The following is a 22,024-nucleotide window of genomic DNA, read 5'->3' on the forward strand; positions in this document are numbered from 1 at the left end:
TTGTGAAAAGGTTTTTAACTACAGATTAAAAGTTTTAGTACATATAGGGCAATTAGGGTATCTATTTCTTTGTGAGCAAGATTTTATGGTTTGCATTTTCAAAGAATTGTCTGTTTCATCTAACTTATTGGATTTACTGGCATAAATTTTCAGTTTTTTATCATCCTTTTAATACTGGTTGAAAATGTAGTGATGTCACCTCTCTCATTTCTGATATCGATAATTTGTGTCATCTTTTTTTCTGATAAGTCTAGCTAAAAATACATCAGTTATGTTGATCTTTTCATTGGTTTCCTCTATTATTTTGGTTTTCCATTTTACTGAGTTCTTTTTTTTAATTCAAATTACTTTGGGTTTAATTTGCTCTTCTTTTTCTAGTTTCTTAAAGTGGAAGCTGAGGTTGATAACTTAAGATTTTTCTTCTTTCCTAATAAAGTTATTTACTTCTCTAAATTTCCTTCTAAGTGCTAGTTTTGTGTCATCCCCTACACTGTGTGTGTCATCCTATGCATTCCCTATTTTTTATTTTTTGACCCATTTGTTATTTAGATTATAAAATATTTGAGGATTTTCCAATGTTCTATGGCAATTAGTCTTATTACTGAGGCAAAAACTTCTGGGTACTGTACCAAATGTTATATGAATCTCGATGTTTTCCACTCTGGGTAGAAGGAATAGGCACCATTCTCAGTACTGTGTGAGCACCATACACTGTTTCTGCTAATCCTTTTAGAGGGACCATATGCTGATGAGTATTCAGCTAAACAATCAAGGGGGATCCTCTACAGATCTTTGAAAAATTCCCTCTCTGTGCAGTACTCTGTCCTATAACCCCTAGCCACCTTGGTCTCCTTGGTCTCTCAGCTCCATCTCCTTAACCCACAGAGTCCATCAGGCTCTGTCCACTTCCCTGTACTGAAAACTCTCCCATGGCAGTAAGCTGCAGCAGCCGTATGTCTCACTCGTTTTTTCTTCTTGCCTCTCAAGTATCATCTTTTGTTGTCTGTTGCCCAAAGTCTTTCAAACCACTCATTCACATGTTTTGCCCATCTTAAAATTGTTTCATACAAAAAAATATGGTCTTTGATATTCCATGTTACCTAGAAGTGTAAGTCTCTCTAGTTATTTTTGTTCATGAAAATGTCTGTAACATAATTTTTTAAAAAAAGAAAAAGAGACCCTTTGAAAGACTTCCATTTCCACTTCACTCCTTCCCATTCTTTCTTAAACTGACTCTAAACTTTTGTCCCCCTTATTGCTGAAATCATGTTCTTCAGTAACCTCCAACATACAATTCTCAATCCTCATTTTACTCATGCTCACAGCTTTTGACATAGTTAATCACTTCCCCCATTTTTTTTTCCCTTTCATATCCAAGATACCACACACACACAAACATCTGGTCTTGCAGGTATCTGCACCTCTTTAATTGGACTCTCTTCCTTTTACCAAACTCTCAAAGTTGCGGTACCCCACAATCCATCATCAGAACTCCTCTTTATTCATATTCCTTCCTTCAGTGACTTCATTCAGTTCCAAGACACTGAATACTCCCTGCATAATCACTTATACTTCGGCTCTGATCTCTTCCAGAATTATATACATATATAATTTCTTACTTGACAATTCCATAAAGATTTCTAATAGGCATCTCAAACTTAGCATCCCCAAAAGCAAAGTCTTGATTTTTGTCCTCTAACCTGCTCTCTTTCATCAGGGCTCCCTATCTTAGTAAATGGCAAAAGTGTTACCTCAATCGCTTATATCAACACCTTTAATCTCCCCTAGTTCCTCTCTTTCTCTCGCACCACAATCAATCTGCAAACTCAGGGAGTGATATCTTCAAACTCTAACCATGTTCTATCAATTCTATAGCTAATACTCTGTTCCAAGCCAGTATACTCCTTCACTTGGACTACTAAAAGTAGCCTCTTAACTGACTTCAGTATGTTCTTTACATAACAGCCATTGTGTTACTTTTAAAGCATGTCATCCTTGTTGTCTTTTTTATGGAAATTGATGATGTGATCCTAAAAGTCATGTGGAATTTCAAGGGACTCATAATAGTCAAAACAATCTTGAAAAAGAACAACGTTGCAAGGTTCGCATTTCCCAATTTCAAAACATACCACAAAGCTATAGTTTTCAATACTGTGTGGCACTGGCATGAGAATAATATATATCTCAATGGAACAGAATAAGAACCCAGAAAGAAACCCACATGCCAACGTCAACTGACTTCTTTTTTCTTTCTTCTTTCTTTCTTTTTTTTTTGCTTCTTAGGGCTGTAACTTTGGCATATGGAAGTTCCCAGGCTAGGAGTTGAATAGAAGCTGCAGCTAAAGGCCTACACCATGGCCACAGCAACACCAGATCCAAGCCATGTCTGCAATGTACATCACAGCTTGTGGCAATGCCGGATCCTTGACCCACTGAGCAAGGCCAGGGACTGAACACAAATCCTCAAGGATACTAGTTGGGTTCTTAACCTGCTGAGCCACAATGGGAACTCCTCTCAACTGACTTTTGACAAGGGGGCTAAGATAATTCAATGAGGGAAATAATCTTTCTAATAAATAATGCTGGGACAAGGACTTCTCCTTGAAAAAACAATTCACAATTTGACGTGAGTCACAACCCCTGGGTTTGTGCAGTGAAAGACCTGAGGCTGTAAAACAAGGTTAATTACAGAAGATGAAGCATCTTTCAGATGCTTTAGTTATCAGAAAGGACACAGATTTGGACATCCCATCATTAAGCAAAACAAAAATGTTGAGTTCTACCCAATTTTATCCTGTATTGCTCCTATTAGAAAAAAATTCATTGGGAGTTCCCATCATGGCTCAATGGAAATGAATCCAACCGGTATCCATGAGGATGCGAGTTTGACCCATGGCCTCATTCAGTGGGTTAAGGATCCAGCACTCATATGACGTGAGTGTGGCCCTAAAAAGCAAAAAATAAAAATGAAAATAAATATTTTTAAAAATTTAAAAAAAGGAGAAGAAAGAAAAGGATTTATCAAGATATTCCAATGCCTGGAGTTCCTGCTGTGGCACAGTGGGTTAAGAATCCCACTGCAGGAGTTCCCATCATGGCTCAACGGAAACGAATCCAACTAGTATCCATGAGGATGCAGGTTTGATCCCTGGCCTTGCTCAATGGGTTAAGGATCCAGTGTTGCCATGAGCTGTGGTGTAGGTTGCAGACGCAGCTTGGATTCTATGTTGCTGTGGCTGTGGCGAAGGCCAGCGGCTACAGGTCTGATTAGACCCCTAGCCTGGGAACCTCCATATGCCACAGGTGTGGCCCTAGAAAAGAAAAAAAAAAAATCCCACTGCAGCAGCTTGGGTCACTGTAGAGGTGTGTGTTTGATCCCTGACCTGGTGCAGTGGGTTATAAAAGGGTCTGGCATTGCTGCACCTGCTGTGTAGGTTGCAGATGCAGCTCAGATTCAATCCCTGGCCTGAGAACTCCCACATGCTATGGGTCCAGCCACTAAAAAAAAAAAAAAGATATTCTAATGCTTTGGACAGGACATCAATCAGTCTTAATTTAACACTGAACTAAACTGATGTTCAATTGTCCTTGAATTTAAAATAGTAAATTTGAGTATTATTTCTATTGTTTATCATGACCATGTCTAAAACAAAATAAACAGGAAAGCAAGGAAGAATTCCATTTAAATCAACAGGTTTTTTCCACTTGGGAAACAGAGCACAGAACAGTGATCCGTTTTTGACCTATCCCTTACATTTAGACAAGAAATTACCTGGTAATCTTTTTTTTTTTTTTTTCTCCCCTTGTTAGGGCTGCACCCATGGCATATGGAAGTTCCCAGGCTAGGGGTCAAATCAGAGCTATAGCTGCCGGCCTACACCACAGCCATAGCAGCACAGGATCTGAACTGTGTCTGCAACCTACACCACAGCTCAGGGCAACGCTGGATCCTTAACCCACTGAGTGAGGCCAGGGATCGAACCTGCATCCTCATAGATACTAGTCAGATTCGTTTCTGCTGAGCCACGACATGAACTCCTACAGTAATCTTTTTTAAAAAAAATTTTTTTTCCTTGTTAGGGCTGCACCTGTGGCATATGGAAGTTCCCAGGCTAGGGGTCAAATTGGAGCTGCAGCTGCCAGCCTACACCACAGCCACAGCAACGCCAGATCCAAGCTGTATCTGTGACCTACACTGCAGCTTACAGCAATGCCAGATCCTTAACCCACTGATTGAGGCCAGGGATCAAAACTGCATCCTCACGGATATTAGCCACAATGGGAACTCCATCTGGTAATCTTGAAGGAAGGTCAAGGTGAGCACTGCTTTCCATCAAAGTCCAGCCATCTTAAATTGGATGTCACTCAAAAAAAAAAAAAAGTTACTCCAAATTCCACAATCCTCTCTATGTAAAGAAATGACCTTGGGTCAAGAAAAAGAACTGCTGAAAGAATCTATCATTCTTAAACCCGGCGCTCTCTCCCTCATTTCTTATAACAACAGAGCAAACTAGAGATCAAGAAGCAAAAACGTAGTCCAGAATGCTGAAGCCAGCTGTCTTTTTTTTCATGCCTGCCTACTCTCCTTCAACAAACCAAATATCATGACTAGCTGTAGTCAGATACTACAGGAAGCAAAAAGACCAAGAGAAAAACCTCAAACTTCCGGCCTTCATTTTTCTTCTACAAGAAATCTACTTGGCTTTGTGGCTCTAAATGTTTCCTCCCAAGAAGTTAAAATGAGACATGATGTCATAGAATGACCAGGTCCACATTATCTTTTTTATAATTGTATTTTTCTGATAAACACACAATCCACATATCAGAAAAACCTATTATGTTTTATCAGAGGGGTCCAATACTAGAAATTCTATTTGTATGAATAGGGAAGCAGCAAGACATGTACTGGGCTCAATGTGAGTGTTTATTCCTTTGGATCTTTTAAAAAATGCCTGTTAGCTATATGAGGTAATAAGTATGGTGAAGCTGGATAAGGTAGATATAAAGCTTTATTGGAATTTAACCTCTCTCTTCTTGCCCAAAGCAACAACCTTAGGAGAAAACAAAAGAATCCTGATGAGCAGAACATTGGCAGCAAAAATGTACATTTTTTCTCATGGATCAGTAGGAAGCAAATGAATGGGACCTCTGACCTGGAACCAATTAGCCCTATAGTTAAAATGGCAGCTTGGGGCAAACTGAAGGTTTGGTGTCAATTAATCTGTTTTCTGGGCTGCATACACCGAAAGATGTTCATTCTGTTTTGGAACAAAATTAAAGGATCCTGACCTAAAATGAACTATGTCCCAACCCTCTGCAGGGCCTAAGCTTGTGTATTAATGTCACTTCAGACTTCAGCATCCCACCCTCACAGTACTTCATCTTTTAAATTCCAGTGATTTTACTTATAGTCTACTTCATTGATTCTTTTTTTTTTTTTTGCTTTTTAGGGCCATGCTTGTGGCATATGGAGGTCCTCAGGCTAGGGGTCGAATCAGAGCTACAGCTGCTGGCCTGCACCACAGCCACAGCAACGTCAGATCTGAGCCACATCTGCAATCTACACCACAGTTCATGGCATCTTCGGATCCTTAACCCACTGAGAGAGGCCAGGGATCGAACCCACAACCTCATGGTTACTAGTTACTAGTCGGATTTGCTTCCACTGCACCACAACAGGAACCCCCATTGATTCTTATTAATGTTCCCACTCTGATACTGAATAATAATGATGATAATGACAACAGCTACCTCTTACATGCTCATTGCATGACAGGGTCTAGGCTAACTTATTATTACATAAATTCTTCATGATTGGAACAAATCTGTGTGTTAAATATTATTATTACTAGTCTATAGATGAAGAAACTGAGGTCCAGAAACATTAGATAAACTGTATGAAGTTGCACAGCTAAGTAATAGGGTAAAGGGAATGCAACCCTGCTTCACTTCTTCCACTTTCTAGCTATCAAAATCTGAAATTCTTCCTTTTTTCCCTATAATGCACTATCCTTCCACCATTCAAGAGTGTCTGTTCAGGAACACTTCAAGATGAAACCTGCAATTTAATCCACGAATATTTACTGAGTAAATATTCATACTTCCTTCAAATCATACACAAAGATTTACTGAGGGCCTGCTGTGTGTTAGGTTCTGTTCTAGGTGCTGAGGATACACTAGTGAACAACACACACAAAAATCCCTGCCCTGTGGAGCATAACATTCTACAGGGGCAGAAAGACAGTAAACATAAGAAATAAGAAATAGGGTGATGGGAGTTCCCGTCGTGGCTCAGTGGTTAACGAATCCAACTAGGAACCATGAGGTTGCGGGTTCGATCCCTGGCTTTGCTCAGTGGGTTAAGGATCCGGTGTTGCCATGAGCTGTGGTGTAGGTTGCAGATGTGGCTTGGACCCCTCGTTGCTGTGGCTCTGACGTAGACCGGTGGCTACAGGTCCGATTTGAGCCCTAGCCTGGGAACCTCCATATGCCTCGGAAGCAGCCCAAGAAATCAAAAAAAGAAAAAAAAAATAGGGTGATGGTTCAAAGATAATAGGTGCTAGCGGAAACATAAGATAAGGAAGATGGGAATGTAAGTCCGTCTCGTGTCTGTGTGTGTGTGTAGGATTGCAATTTCTTTCTTTCTTTTTTTTTTTTCTTTGCATTTTAGGGCCGCATGTGCAGCATGTGGAGGGACATTCCCAGGTTAGGGGTCGATCGGAGTTGCAGCTGCCGACCTACACCACAGCCTCAGCAACATGGGATCCAAGCTATATCTGCAACCTACACTACAGCTCACAGCAACACCAGATCCTGAACTCACTAAGAGAGACCAGGCATCGAACCCGAATCATCGTGGAGACTAGTCGGGTTCATTACTGCTGAGCCACAATGGGAACTCTGAGGATTGCAATTTTAAGTGTTACAAAAAGATAGTATTGAGCAAAGACTTTCTAAGGATGTGATGGTCAGTTTTATATGTCAACTTGGCTGGGCTACAGTACCTAGGAATTTAATCAAATGCTAATCTAGGTGTTACTGTGAAGCTATTCTGAAGCTGTGGTTAACATCTATAAGCTGTACAGGAGACCACCTTCCATAGTGTGGGTGGGTCTCATCCAATCACTTGAGAGGCCTTAAAAGCAAAGCTCAGGTTTCCCCGTGATAGAAGTTCTGTCCCCAAACTGCAACATCAGCTTCTACTCGAGTTTCCAATCTGCCCTACAGACTTTAGGCTTGCCAGTGCCCAAAATTACAGAAGCCAATTCCTCAAAACAAATCTTCGTATATCTTATATATATGTGTGTGCCCCACTATATTTACATATAGGTATGTGTATACTGTACACATAGTAGTAGATATGCATATATGTATAGTCTGTATACATGTTGTATACTTACTAATATATGCATATTATGGTGTATATATGTATACAATACACTTGTATATATATACAATACACTTGTATACATATGTATACAATATACATGTGTATAAACACACACCTCTGACAGGCTATGCTTCTCTGGAGAACTCTGATACATGGGGTAGGAGTGTTCCAGGCAGAAGGGACATAAAAGCAAAGGTACCATGTGCTGGACACCATGACAGGCATCACGCAGACAACTGTGAACAACACAGATGTGGCTCTTACCTTCCTCAATCTTAGCGACAAGATAGAGATACTGCAAACTGACCCGTATGTCTCCTCCAGATTTTCAGACTCTTCCCAGATTCACTGGCCTTACTCTTCAGCCTTGACCCCATGGTCACTAATTTCAACTTTTCTTTTAACTGACATTCCTAGTTCCCCTGGCCTTTCATTACATTTGCCAAATTACCACCATTACTAATATACTTTGGAGTGTTATGGAGTTTAAGAACTATATTCACAACAATGAATATAGTTTAAAATAATAATTTTAATTGTCTTCACAAAAACTGTCATGTGGGGAGGAAAGGTTATTTCACAGATGAGAAAACAGGGATTCAGAGGTAAACTAACCTGTATGAAATTACAGAGTTAATAAATAGCAAAGCTGGGTCTCAACCAACCATCCATCTTTCTTCTCAACAAGAACACATTTCTTGAACAAGCGACTTGTGGTCAACTGTAATTGTTCACCTCCCACCTTCATTCACTCCTCAACTTGCCATTTCCCTCTGACAGTCCCTCACTCCTGTACTGGTAAGTTTCTACTTTCACTGGGGGAGGGGGGGGAGGGACTGCGGTTTCCCATGTATTACATTTATTTAAGTGTGTCATACTACATTTATAATTACATATATTAAGGGTGTCAGTCAAGCAGTGCGTTTTATTTGCCCTTAAATACAGGTATTCGTCCAAGGTTGTCTTCAGCGCACATTAACAATTATGAGCTGAAAGATCATAAAAATAGAGATCCCAGGCCCAATTGAAACCAAGTGCAAAACGCTAACTAGCTTGCAAGAAGCGCGCCCGGATTTCCAGGTTAAAACATCTGCCTTGCAGACTCCTAAAACAATATTCCAACTCCCCGAGAAATGCCTGCGAAGATATAAAGAGAAAAAAAAAAAAATCCGCTACTCCAACAAAATCCAGAACTGTCAGCCTCTTTTACGCGCAGGGAGGGATGGGGGACACCTCCCAAGACGAGCTTACTGCAACCAGACAAGCGCAAGCCGCGACCACCTGTGTAAGGCCTGCATGAAAGACCCCTCTTCCCGGTCAGAAAAGCCAAGCCCGTGCACTCCAGAAATCGAGGCAGCTGCACACCAGAAATCTCTGCAGCAGACTTGCTGCTTTTTTGTGACAGAAAAAGAAAAAAATAAGTGACTCCAAACCGCTTCCCAAGCAGCCAACAAACCCCTCCCACCTTTAACTTTTCTTGGACTCGCAGAGCCACTGTTATTCCGGAAACGCCCCGGCAGGAAGTAGAGCCGTGAATGCGGCAGCACGAAGCATCCTGGGAGTTGTGGTCCACGCTCAGAATGCGCAGGCGCAGAGGTGGCCGCCCAAGAGCAGAGCCCGACGGGAATGGTAGTTTCTCCTGCGTTAACCTAGCGTAAGGGTGTCCAAAGGTCAGACAGATGCAATTTCGCGAGTTCTCATTTCAGACAGCAGGGGTGCCCTCACTGAGGGCCTGTAGGTCTGGGAGACTTGGTTTGGGAAATGTGCCTGTCGTCTGACGTTCGACAGTAGATCTGAGATGGATTGAGATAGCCCTCAAGTGGACTGAGTGGAGCGAAGCACAAGCCGTAAGATCTGCAAACTGGACTGTGGACTGTGCGGGAACACTGTAGAATTAAGGAGAGAAGCCGTCTCAAAGACTCAGAGAAAGAACGGACTTCAGTGTTATTTACCTCATGAATCAGAAGAACATTTTGGAGAAGGATACCGAAAAAAATTACATATATGACATGCAGGCCAATGAAAGTATGGCACAGTCTGAAAGAATATGCAGCAAAATATTAAGGTTCATTTTTTTTTTAATAAGGGATTTTTTTTTTTTTTTACACTTTTATGTATTTTCTGAATTGTCTACAAGGGCTAAGTATTCCTTTTTGGTATAAAATACTGCAAATATGAAGTAAAATATATAGAGTAATTTTTTTTTTGTCTTTTCTAGGGCCACTCCCGCAGCATATGGAGGTTCCCAGGCTAGGGGTCTAATTGGAGCTGTAACCGCCGGCCTACACCACAGCCACAGCAACGCGGGATCCAAGCCACGCCTGCGACCTACACCACAGCTCAGGGCAGCGCTGGATCATTAACCCACTGAGCAAGGCCAGGGATTAAACCTGCAACCTCATGGTTCTTGGTGAGATTCGTTAACCACTGCGCCACGACGGGAACTCCATATAGAGTAATTTTTAAAGGCCCTGGAATCTACCACAAAGCTTTGTCTTATTTACTTCCTCCCTCCCTCCCTCTATTCCTTCCCTTCTTTTCTCCTATGCTCCCTCTTTCTTTCCTTCTTTCTAAAAAAAAAAAAAAAATTACTAAGAAAAAAACAATAGAGAGATGTCCCTTATTTAGTCCTTTCTCTGCTGTGTGGAAATACACACACACTCTGAAGGGTTTTTATTTTATTTTATTTTATTTATGTATGTATGTATTTTTTTGTCTTTTGTCTTCTTGAGGCCGCATCCCCGCATATGGAGGTTCCCAGGCTAGGGGTCGAATCAGAGCTGTAGCCCATGGCCTACACCACTGCCACAGCAGCTGGGGATCTGAGCCGGGTCTGCGACCTGTGTCACAGCTCACAGCAACACAGGATCTTTAACCCAATGAGAGGGGCCAGGGATCAAACCCATGTCCTCATGGATGCTAGTCCAGTTCGTTAACCACCAGGGGAACTCCTGAAGAGTTTTCAGTATATTTCTGTTTGTGTATCCACACACACGTGTATGTATTGTAGGTTTTTCAGATCGGTGGTGTCATACATACTGTGTGAGTCATTATGTAATTTGCTTTTCTCATTGCTCTGCATCCTGTGTTTTTTAGATTTATCAAAAAAACCACAATACCTATAGTTCTAATTCATTCATTTTAACTTTTATGTGCTATTGTGTTGCATGACAATGTCACAATTTAAATATTTGTCTGATGAGGGATTTTTACTGTGTTCCAGATATTTTGTGATTATAAACTGTATTGTTATGCACATTCTTAAGCAAATGTGCAAGAACTTCTCTGAGGCCTTTACCTGTGAAATTGCCGGGTCTTTAGAATATACATATTTCCAGGTTTACCAAGTGCTGCCAAAATGCCCTAGAAAGTGGTGAACCTCTTTTCACTTTTTTCACTTTTCACTCTACCAAAATAGATTATGAATTCCCTGTGATTCACATTCTTGCCATAATTGCATGGTGTCATAATTTCTTCTTTATTGTTTAGCTTGATCACCTTAAAACAGTATCTGTTTAGTATTTTAATTTTAATTTAATTGATTTTGTCAGAATTTAAAATTTTTGAAAATGGGGGCTTTTCTTCATCTTCTTTGGTTCATCTAGGTATGGTGCAAGGAACATATTATTTGTGTAATAAAATAATCTATTTTAGATTTACCTTGTGTTTAGATAATGCTATCTTTCTCTACAGTCTTGTTTTCCATAATGCTTTATATTATTTCTATATTTTAATTATTTTAAATTTTATTATACTCCTCATTATCTTTCTTTTTTTTTAATTTTTTCTTTTTTAGCCACAAGTGCGGCATTTGGAAGTTCCCAGGTTAGGGGTCCTGTCCAAGCCACAGCCACGGCAATGTGGGATCTGAGCCACGTCTCCCACCTACACCACAGCTCATGGCGACAGCGGATCCTTAACCCACTGAGCAAGGCCACGGATCAAACCCTTATCCTCTGCTGAGCCACAACAGGAACTCCTCAGTATCTTTATATCTGCTAAAGACTAAGCAACAGTTCCCTGATTGGTAGAGAGTACCATATTTCTAATGAATTCCACCTAGGGCTACCTGAAGTTTTTAGCTATTATGGCAACAGAGTACTGTGTATTGTGTACTCTGTACTCAAAAGAGTGTGTGTATATATTAAACCTGTAGGCCACAGAAAGCCCCCAGTCTTTTTCTCCTGAGTGGCTTCTCAACAGAAACTAGCTCTTCCGGCTTTTGTTTACTTTCAACATTCCTATTTATTTATTATTTTGTTGTCTTTTTCTATGCCCATTTACATCTAAGCAAGTTCATTGCTCTACTCATTTTTTTTTTCCAGGCAATAACTGTTTATCTTGTTGTCATATGTAGCATTTTTAGGGATCAGGTTTATTGAGCTGTAATTTACAAATAATAAAATTCACCTTTTTTTTTAAGTATACAGTTCTGTAAGTTTTGATAAACACAAAAAGTAATGTCTCCACCGTCATAATGAAGGTAGAGAACAAATCCATAACCCCTGAGATACTCCCCTGTACCCCTTTGTAGAAGCTGCTCCAACCTAAAACCCTGGCAGCCTCTTACAGGTTTCCTGTCTCTGTAATTTGCCTTTTTTAAGACTGTGATTGTGTTTGCCTGCTCTGGTTTCTATAACAAAATATCACAGCCTGGGTAAACAGACATTTATTTCTCACAGTTCTGGAGCCTGGGAAATCCAAAATAAAGGTGCCAGCATATTTGATTCCTGGTACAAGCCTGCTTTCTGGCTTACAGATATCTGCCTTCTGACTATGAGGGTTCTGGTCTCTCTTCTTCTTATAAGGGCACTGATCCCATCAGGGAGACCCTGCTTTCATGACATTATCTAAACCTAATATCCTCCCAAAGTCCTCACTGAATTTAGGGTTAAGGTTTCAATAAATTTGGGGATATGGAATACAAACCTTTAGTTCAAAACAGTGATATAAGTGGAATCATATGTTATGTTGCCTTTTGAGTCTTAGTTTGAGATTCAGTGATGTATGTATCAGTGGGTTTTTTATTGCCATGTAGTAACCTGATATATAACTGTGCTGTAATTTTTTCATGTATTCATCAGTTAAAGGAAATTTGGGGTTGTTTCCAGTTTGGGGCAAATATATATGACACTGCTATAACCATCTGTATACAGGTTTTGGGGTGAATATTAGCTCTTGTTTCTCTTAGGAAAATACACAGGAGTGGATTCACTATGTCTTTTTGTTTTTGTTTTTGTTTTTTAGGACCACACCCATGGCAAAGGGGTTGAATTGGAGCTGCAATTGCCAGTCTGTGCTACAGTCACATTAATGCCAAATCTGAGCCACATCTGTGACCTACACCACAGCTCAGGGAAGTGACAGATCTTTAACCTACTGAGTGAGGCCAGGGATCAAACTGCATCCTCAAGAATACTAGTGGGGTTCCTAACCTGCTGAGCCACAACCAGAACTCCTCTATGTCATATTTTAAAGTGTATGTTTAACTTTATAAGAAATTGCAAAACTAAGATGGATCAGTGAGCCATCTCTCAGATGTCCTACAACAATACTAATGAGGAATTCCTTCGTGGCTCAGTGGTTAATGAACCTGACTGGGATCCGTGAGGATGGAGGTTCCATCCCTGGCCTGGCTTGGTGGGCTAGGGATCCAGTGTTGCCACGAGCTGTGGTGTAGGTCATAGACATGGCTCGGATCCTGCATTGCTGTGGCTATGGTGTAGGCCCAGCAGCTTTAGCTAGGATTCAACCCCTAGCCTGGGAACGTCCATCTGCCGTGGGTGCGGCCCTTAAAAGCAAAAAAACAAACAAACAAAAACAAACAAACAAACAAAACTAATGAAGGTTAACAGTAACCTTTTAAAATCTTTCTGTGAACTTTGATTAGTATTGTTTAAGGACATTTGGGCGAAGGCTTACTGATCCATCTTAAGACAGAAGTCATATTTTGGCTTCATTCGTCTGTCCTATAAATGTTTGTGCTTTTTAGTATTTCCTTTTTTGATTTGTGCTTCTTAGTATTTCCTTCTTTGACTTCTTCTCTTGGTACTCTTCCCCCCCCCCTTTTTTTTTTTTTTTTGTCTTTTTGCTATTTCTTGGGCCGCTCCCGCAGCATATGGAGGTTCCCAGGCTAGGGGTTGAATCGGAGCTGTAGCCACCGGCCTACGCCAGAGCCACAGCAACATGGGATCCGAGCCACGTCTGCAAACTACACCACAGCTCTCAGCAACGCCAGATCGTCAACCCACTGAGCAAGGGCAGGGACCGAACCCGCAACCTCATGGTTCCCAGTTGGATTCGTTAACCACTGCGCCACGACGGGAACTCCTCCTCTTCCCTTCTTTGATTTCTTCTCTTGGTACTCTTTCCTCTCCCCTCGGGCAGTCTCAACCACTCCCCTGGATTTAGATAACTTCCAATGACCCTTATTCAAAAACTCCAACAGTGATTTTCTTGTATATCGACCTACCTTCAAGCATCTGTTTTCACGTTTCTAGAGTCTTGCTCAGTTTGTCCAAAATACTGAGCTAATTATGACTATCACCCCTGTGTTTCTGTGATTTACCCCATTCATGAAAACCAGTCATCAAACCAATAATCAATGTTCTAAGTTTCTCTCCTTCACAATTAACATTCATTGAATTCTATAAATTCTATAAATTCCACTGCCTAAATACACCTTAATACTCTCCTTTCCTTTTCATTTTCCCACCATTATTGCCTTAGCTCAGAACCTTGCCTATATTACTGCTGTAGCCCGTTTACTGATTTCTCTGCTTTGTGCTACCTCAAATCCTCAGAAATCTTTGCCTAGCTATGTCTTTAAACTACCTGCATCTCCAGCTATCTCTTCTACTCTTTCCTACCTCATTCCCTATGTCCCAGTTGAACTAAACTACTAGCAATTCTTTGGAAAAATTATATTGTACATCATGTGACATATTCCTTGTCATTTTGTGTGCTGGCTAAAGGATAAAGCTATAAATCAGAGAATTTGGATAAAACCTAGTAAATTCAGCAATAAGTTTGAAAGTTTTTTATATTTATTAAATTATAGTTGATTTACAATGTTGTTCCAGTTTCAGCTGTACAGCAAGGTGACCCAGTCATACACACACACACACACACACACACACACACACACACACACACACGCATACCTTCTGTTTCTTATATTATCTTCCATTAAGGTCTATCCCAAGAGATTGGCTATAGTTCCCTGTGCTATAAAGTAGGACCTCATTGCTTATTCATTCTAAGTATAATAGTTTGTGTCTACCAACCCCAAACTCCCAGTCCATCCCACTCCCTTCCCCTCCCCCTTGGCAACCACAAGTCTTTTCTCTATGACTCTGAGTCTATTTCTGTTTTGTAGATAAGTTCATTTGTGCCGTATTTTAGATTCCACATATAAGTGATATCTATATGGTATTTGTCTTTTTCTTTCTGACTTACTTTACTTAGTATGAGAATCTCTAGTTGCATCCATGTTGATGTAAATGGTATTATTTCATTCTTTTTTTTATGGCTGAGTAGTATTCTATTGTATATATGTCCCACATCTTCTTAATCCATTCATCTGTCAATGGACACTTTGGTTGTTCCATGTCTTGGCTATTATGAATAGTCACAATAAGGGTGCATGTATCTTTTTGAATGAAAGTTTTGTCCAGATATATGCCCAAGAGTGGGATTGCCGGGTCATATGGTAGTTCTATATTTAGTTTTCTGAGGTACCTCTGTACTGTTTTCTGTAGTGGTTGTACCAATTTACACTCCCACCAACAGTGTAAGAGTGTTCCCTTTCTCCACACCCTCACCAGCATTTGTTGTTTATGGACTTATTGATGATGGCCATTCTGACCAGTGTGAGGTGGTACTGCTTGTAGTTTTGATTTGCATTTCTCAATAGTGATGTTAAGCATCTTTTCATTTGCCTATGGCCATCCTTATGTTTTCTTTGGAGGAATGTCTATTTAGGGCTTCTGCCCATTTTTCGATTAGATTGTTTGTTTTTTTGGTGTTGAGTTGTGTGAGTTGTTTGTATATTTTGGGGTTTAAGCCCTTGTCAATTGCGTTCTTTGAAACTATTTTCTCCCATTCTGTGGGTTGTCTTTTTTTTTTTTTTTAATGGTTTCCTTTGCTGTGCAAAAACTTGTAAGTTCGATTAGGTTCCATTTATTCAGTTTTTTTTTTAATTTTTTAATTTTTTGCTTTTTAGCGCCGAACCTGTGGCATGTGGAGGTTCCCAGGTGAGGGGTCTAATCAGAGCTGCAGCTGCTGGCCTACACCACAGACACAGCAACGCCAGATCTGCACCATGTCTGTGACCTACACCATGGCTCATGGCAACACTGGATCCTTAACCCACTGAGTGAGGCCAGGGATGGAACCTGCAACCTCATGGTTCCTACTCGGATTCGTTTCTGCTGTGCTACGAAGGGAACTCCCCAGTTTTGTTTTTATATCTGTTGCCTTGGGAGACTGACCTAAGAAAACATCTTACAGTTGATGTCAGAGAATGTTATGCCTATATTCTCTTTTAGGATTTTTTATGGTCTCATATCTTTTAAGTCTCATATCTTTTAAGTCTTTAAGCCATTTTGAGTTTAATTTTGTGCATGGTGTGAGGGTGTGTTCTAGTTTCATTGATCTACATGCAACTGTCCAGTTTTCCCAGCACCACTTGCTGAAGAAACTCTCTTTTCCCGTTTTATATTCTTGCCTCCTGTGTTGAGGATTAATTAACCATAGGTATCTGGGTTTATTTTTGGGCTATTCTGTTCTGTTGATCTGTCTGTTTTTTTGTGCCAATACCACGCTGTCTTGATTACTGAAGCTCTGTTATAGTGTGTGAAGTCTGGGAAATTTATGCCTCCTGCTTCCCCCTCTCCCTGCTCAGGATTTCTTTGGCAATTCTGGGTCTTTTATGGTTCCATGTCAATTTTTGGATTATCTGTTCTAGTTCTGTGAAAAATGTCATGGGCAATTTGATAGGGATCACATTAAATCTATAGATTGCTTTGGGTTGTTTGGCCACTTTAACAATACTAATTTTTCAGATTTGGATGTTTTTGAAATTTAAATATAAAGAAACAAATATGGAGTCCAGTTAGAGCCTCTGGCTTGTGATTTTTATTTCTTCAATTATTTAAGATATGGATGCTCTTCTACACTACCAATGGAAGGGTGTATTGGGGCTCTCTTCAAGGAAAGTTGTCATATTAAAATTATAAATATTCCTCAACGCGAATATTCAGTTTCTTGTTATTATCCTAGAGAAACACTTGTACATATGCACAAAGAGCCATGTGCAATAGTTTTTATTGCTTCTTAGCTATAATTGTGGACAATCAAAAACAACCTAAAATTGGCAATAGGAGAAAAATTAATTATGGCACACCTATAGAATGAAATATATCGCAGCAGTTAAAGAGAACAAATTAAATCTGACCTAAAAAGCTCTCAAGGACATACAGTTTTATGAGGGAGAAGAGAAGTAAGCTGTGGGATAAAATACATGGTATGATATGGTTTATGTTTATGGAAAAGCTATATCATCTATATGAACGAACATAGTTATGTATGAAAATGCATTTTAAAGGGTCTGGAAGAATTATTTAAGACCAGTGACAGTGTCTGCCTACAGAGAGAGGATTGGGATTGGGAGTAGTGAAGCTGTGAATAATTTGTTTAGCTTTCTACTCCTTCTACCCTTCTGTATTTTTCAGTATTTTTTATAGAGGAAATACATGGATATTTTTTAAGGAGTGAGAAATGGCTGGACAATCCTAACTAGCATGCTCCCACCTTTAATTCTTACTCTGCCAGAAGAGGTACGGTCCATTTAAAATGAGGAAATCTCCGATTAAAAACTCCCACAGGGACAGAAGTTCCTGTTGTGGCCAATCGACATGACTTCACTGAACTCGGAGTTGAAAGGGCTGTACACAACCAGTTCTCATGAGCCAAGATAAGTGAGCCCAGTGTACCACTAAACAGCAGACTTGGGCTCAGCTAAGCCAGAGAGAGTTCGAAGAGGGTTCCGAGAAGTTGACATAAGTTCAACCAAGAGCTTTCAGTGTAGAGGTATCATCAGTGGACATTGTCTTGCATTATACCCTTTACCTTTAAAAATCTCCAAGTTGGGGAGTTCCCATCACGGCTTATCGGAAATGAATCTGACTAGCATCCATGAGGATGCAGTTTCGATCCCTGGCCTTGCTCAGTGGATTAAGGATCCGGCGTTGTGCCGTGAGCTGTGGTATAGGCTGCAGACGAAGCTTGGATCCTGCATTGCTGTGGCTGTGGTGTAGGCCAGCAGCTGTAGCTCTGATTTGGCCTAGCTGGGAACTTCAATTTGCTGTAGGCGTGGCCCTAAAAAGACAAAAAAATAAGTGAGTAAATAAAATAAAATCTCCATGTTGGATTCAAAATGTACATTAGTGTTTAAGTTCTAGAAAAGCAAGTATGAACATGAATGTGAAAGTACCTGATAACCATTCAAATACCAAGGATGATAGGAGGAAATATAGGCCAGGTTACTCGGTTGAGACTAATTCCTGTGTTGTTCCTTTTTTTTCTTTTTGATTAGAAAAAAATTTTTTTTCTGTTATTTTGACTGTTTCAGTTAGGAGTTTTAAAACTGCTCAGCACTGTTATATCCTGAATCAAGACACACACACACACACACACACACACACACACACACACACACACACGCAGTGATATTGGACATGTACAGGGGTATCAGGACTGTAGAGTTTTAGTGTAGAAACTCTTCTTACTTCCGTCCCTCTGGTGAGGAACTAGGACTTTGGAATCAGTCAGACCTCAATTCAGATCCCACCTCTGCCACTTACAGTCCATGTGATGGGAGAAAGGACTTAGCTTCTACAAGCTCCAGTTTCCTGGTTTGCAAAATGGTGGTAATGTTAGAACTTAATTCAAGGCACTAAACACTAGACACTTAACACAAAGGGCAGTTATGAGGATTAACATATTTAATGCAATACCTGGCATTTAATAATAATAAACCCTGATTAAACAATAAATAAGCTGTGGTACCAACACCTTGATCTGGGAGTTTAGAATCCTGAAGGCCAAGCAACTCAGTTCCCAGAGTCTAGCCACCAAGACCTGTTTATCAGGTCTGACTGCAGGGAAGAGGGGAAGTCAAGAGCATGTACCCCAGGTGCTCTGCTGCATGGTCCTTGAACTGGGGGAACACCTGCCACCTCTCTGTTTTGTTTGAATTCTGCTTCCCCCCAGGGATTTCTAGGCCTGAACTCACCCATGGTTTATTCACCCCTGACCAAAGCAAATGTCAATGTTGAGCAGAAGTGACAATGTGAAAGATTTAAGACGGAAAATGAGAGCATCTTTTTAAAAAGCCAGTGGAGCTGTCTGTCCGACTGTCTCTGGAAGCCAGGCTTTGCCAAGCGTGTGTGTGGGGGTGAGTATGGATGGACTCCCTGGGTGGGGCTGGTCACCTAAGTACCTATGAAGTGCTGAGAAGCTGATGTTACCTGACTGCTGTGGTTCCCCCTGACTCCTCGTCCACAGGGGAAACGTTCCATGCCTTCCAAACCACGAATAGTTCTGAACCCTGACTATGCTATATCCTTTCCTGTTAGCAAGCAGGTGGCATAGAGAGCGAGGGTACCTGGACAGAGGGATGATTCATGACACAAGGGTGTGAGATTCCATCAGTTACTCAGAATGGCCTATCATTTAAAATTTATGAGTTACTTGTTTCTGGGATCTTCCATTTAATATATTCAGGTATCCAAAACCACGGAAAGCAAAACCAAGGACAAGGGGGTGGCTCCTGTACCAGGGAACTGCCTAGGAGACTGTATCCTTCCTGATTCTAGAGAATTGCTGAAGAGACCTTTACAGTTTAAAATGTAAAGACCAGAGGATGCTAGTTATTGGGGTGGGTGGGCGTTACATGAAAGTACGTTATGCTGTTTTGTCTAATTTTATGTATACCTGAAACTGTCCATAATAAAAGCTATAAACTAAAACAAAGAAACAGAAGGAAAATTTTAATGTAATGACCAGGAATATTTTCCCTTTCCTTTCTTTTAGGAATCGCACTAATGCCGAGGACCAGGGTCTCTGCTGCGCACACAGGGGTGGTGAGTACAGCTGCCCAGTTCACCCAGGACTTTGACTGAGCCCATCTGATTCTGGGGAAAAAAAGCCAGACTTCTTAAAGGTTAGTCTGTTCAACAGGGGGGACCTCAGGGCTTTCTGTATGCTCAGCAAAGAGACCTTGTAGTGACGTCCTCTCCATCCTGGGTTCTGGTGGTGCCATCACTTGTCATGTTGTCCTGAGGCACACAGATGTTGGGGCTCCTGGCTTGACACATTGCGAGGGAACTGGCACCAAAGATGAGATGTCCTTGATCATGGACTCCATAAAATCCTTTCCCAACCATCTCAGTGCAGAAGGTAGAACTCCACCTCCTGGGAGGCCTCAGGGAGAGAGGCAGTTGTCAGTGAACTCATACTCATCAACTGCTCAGTGAATCTGACCGACAAGATGATATTCACAAAGTGACATCATGTGTGATAGAATTAAATGACTGAGAAGAAAATGAAAGCCACTTTACAATAATTTCTGGCGTTGCCGTCAGTATTAAAACTGTCGAGGTCCAGAGAAGGAACTGCAGGCTGTACCATCTTTAACCAGAGGACCAGTGCTTAGCACTTAGGATACAAAAATACCATTTCCTCCTGTGGATTCCTCGTTGCAGCAAGATGATAAGGAAATGCTAGAGGATCTTTCCACTTCACTTCTGGCTGAGCCCTTCCTCTCTGTGAAACATATTAGATCTACCTTGATTTTTTTTTTAATTCCATCTTCAACTAATACAGTTTCCTGGAAAGGAAAAAAGAAAAAGAGGGAGGAAAGGAAGAAGGGAGGAAGAAAGAAAAAAAAAAAAAAAAAAAAAAAGGCAGCTTCGCTTATGGAAATAGAGCTCTTCTCCAGAGAGCTTAAAACAAGATTTACCAAAGAAAGTAACTTTTTGGCATGACAAAGACCATTGGTGGCAGTCGGAAGAATATAAATTTGCTATCTACATCCATTGAGTCTTAAGTCTCCCTTCTTACCCAGTGTCTTTCAAATAACTCTCAAAATAAAATCTCACTTTTGCAAAAGGAAAAAAAGAATCTTCCTATCATCTTGCCACACACATAATCATTAAAACCTTTATTTATTAAGGGTTGTGATTCTCCTTGGAATAAGTCGCCAGACTGAAGGAATTATACGGACATAGCTCCACAGTCCTTGAAGCTAACAAATGCAGGTTTCCTTCTTAGGAAAGGATAAAGAGAGCTCATCACATTTACACATCCGGTTGCATCCCTTCTTACTTCAAATCCTTAAATCGTTTTCCAGGGTGATGTCCACTCCTTTGAAAGGAATACCAGACCCTTTATAACCAGGATCTGAGACACACATTTACTCTCCCACCTGTAATCTTCCACCTCCTGTTTCCCATCCTCCTCCCTCCCACCTACGGGATGCTGTGTTGTTTCTTGAAGGCACTGTGATCTTGCACCTCTCTCCTTGGTCCAGAGCCTCCCCCTCCCTGGATGGCTTTCCCTCCCCCACTCATTCCTACCCATCCTCTAAGTCGGGCCTGACCCCTTGCCTCCTTTGCCAGGACTTCCCCAGCCCCTCGGTCCTTCTCTGCCACGTTATACTTGGTCATCACCTCTACTGTAATGTTTATCAATTTGTATTATCATTGTTTGTGTTTCTCCCCTCCAGGAGAGATAAGCCTCTTAACCACAGAGGTGATTTCGTTTTTCCTTTGTTTTCTCAGTGCTTGGCACATAGTTGATGTTTAAATATTATTGAATGAAAACCAATAGTCTATAAAACACTTGGCTGTTTACAAAGGCTTTGCAAGTACATTATTTCTACTGATTCTAGAAGTGACTCAGTTTTTACCTGTTATTAGACATTATCATCAGCCTGATTATTTCACAAATGAGGACACTGAAGTTCACAGAGAGTAAGGAACTTGGCTTAAGACATTCGGATGGTGTATGGTCAAGCAGGCTGCAAAGCTTGGATCTCCTGATAAGAGAGCAGAGAGACAGAAACAATAAGAACAGAAACCTCAACAGACTATGAAGTTCATCAGTTCTTTTTACTTCACAGTCCAACAAGGGAGCCGGGAGCCTAGGAATTGGGGCCTTGCTAGTTTTAAGACTTTAGCCATGCGGAACCTCAGTTTTCTCATCTATAAAATGACAGGGTTGTACTATAAAAAGTAATTCTCAGTTATATTTCATGTTCACTGCTCTTTCTAATCCAGAAATTCCCAAACTTTCCTAGTTCCTGGCACCCCTAGTCCAAAAGAGATACCTAAACAATTTTCTGTAAGTAGTTAGGTCTAAACAACCTAGTAGCAGCTCCTCTGGCATCCAACAGATGCCTGTGTCCCTCAGAAACTTAGCCCACAGTGCAGAAGTTCGCATTGTGGCTCAGTGGTAACTAGCATGACTAGTATCCATGAGGATGTGGCTTTGATACCTGGCCTCGTTCACTGGGTTGGGGATCCGGCCTTGCCGTGAGCTGTGGGGCAGGTCACAGATGTGGATTGGATA

At 40.9% G+C, this 22,024-nt stretch overlaps 1 protein-coding gene and 1 pseudogene across 1 annotated transcript in view; one reads left to right on the forward strand and one right to left on the reverse strand.

Annotated features, from left to right (window-relative positions):
- IRF2 (interferon regulatory factor 2) overlaps window positions 1-8,949 on the reverse strand; it is a 146,463-nt gene extending 137,514 nt beyond the window's left edge. The window contains exon 1 of the mRNA XM_021075622.1: window positions 8,856-8,949. The gene's annotated coding sequence lies outside the window, so the exon portion shown is untranslated. The remainder of the gene's footprint in view (window positions 1-8,855) is intronic.
- On the forward strand, window positions 19,598-22,004 carry LOC100515241 (annotated as a pseudogene).

The sequence above is a fragment of the Sus scrofa genome, chromosome 15, assembly GCF_000003025.6.
Source record: "Sus scrofa isolate TJ Tabasco breed Duroc chromosome 15, Sscrofa11.1, whole genome shotgun sequence".
NCBI classification, from domain to species: domain Eukaryota; kingdom Metazoa; phylum Chordata; class Mammalia; order Artiodactyla; family Suidae; genus Sus; species Sus scrofa.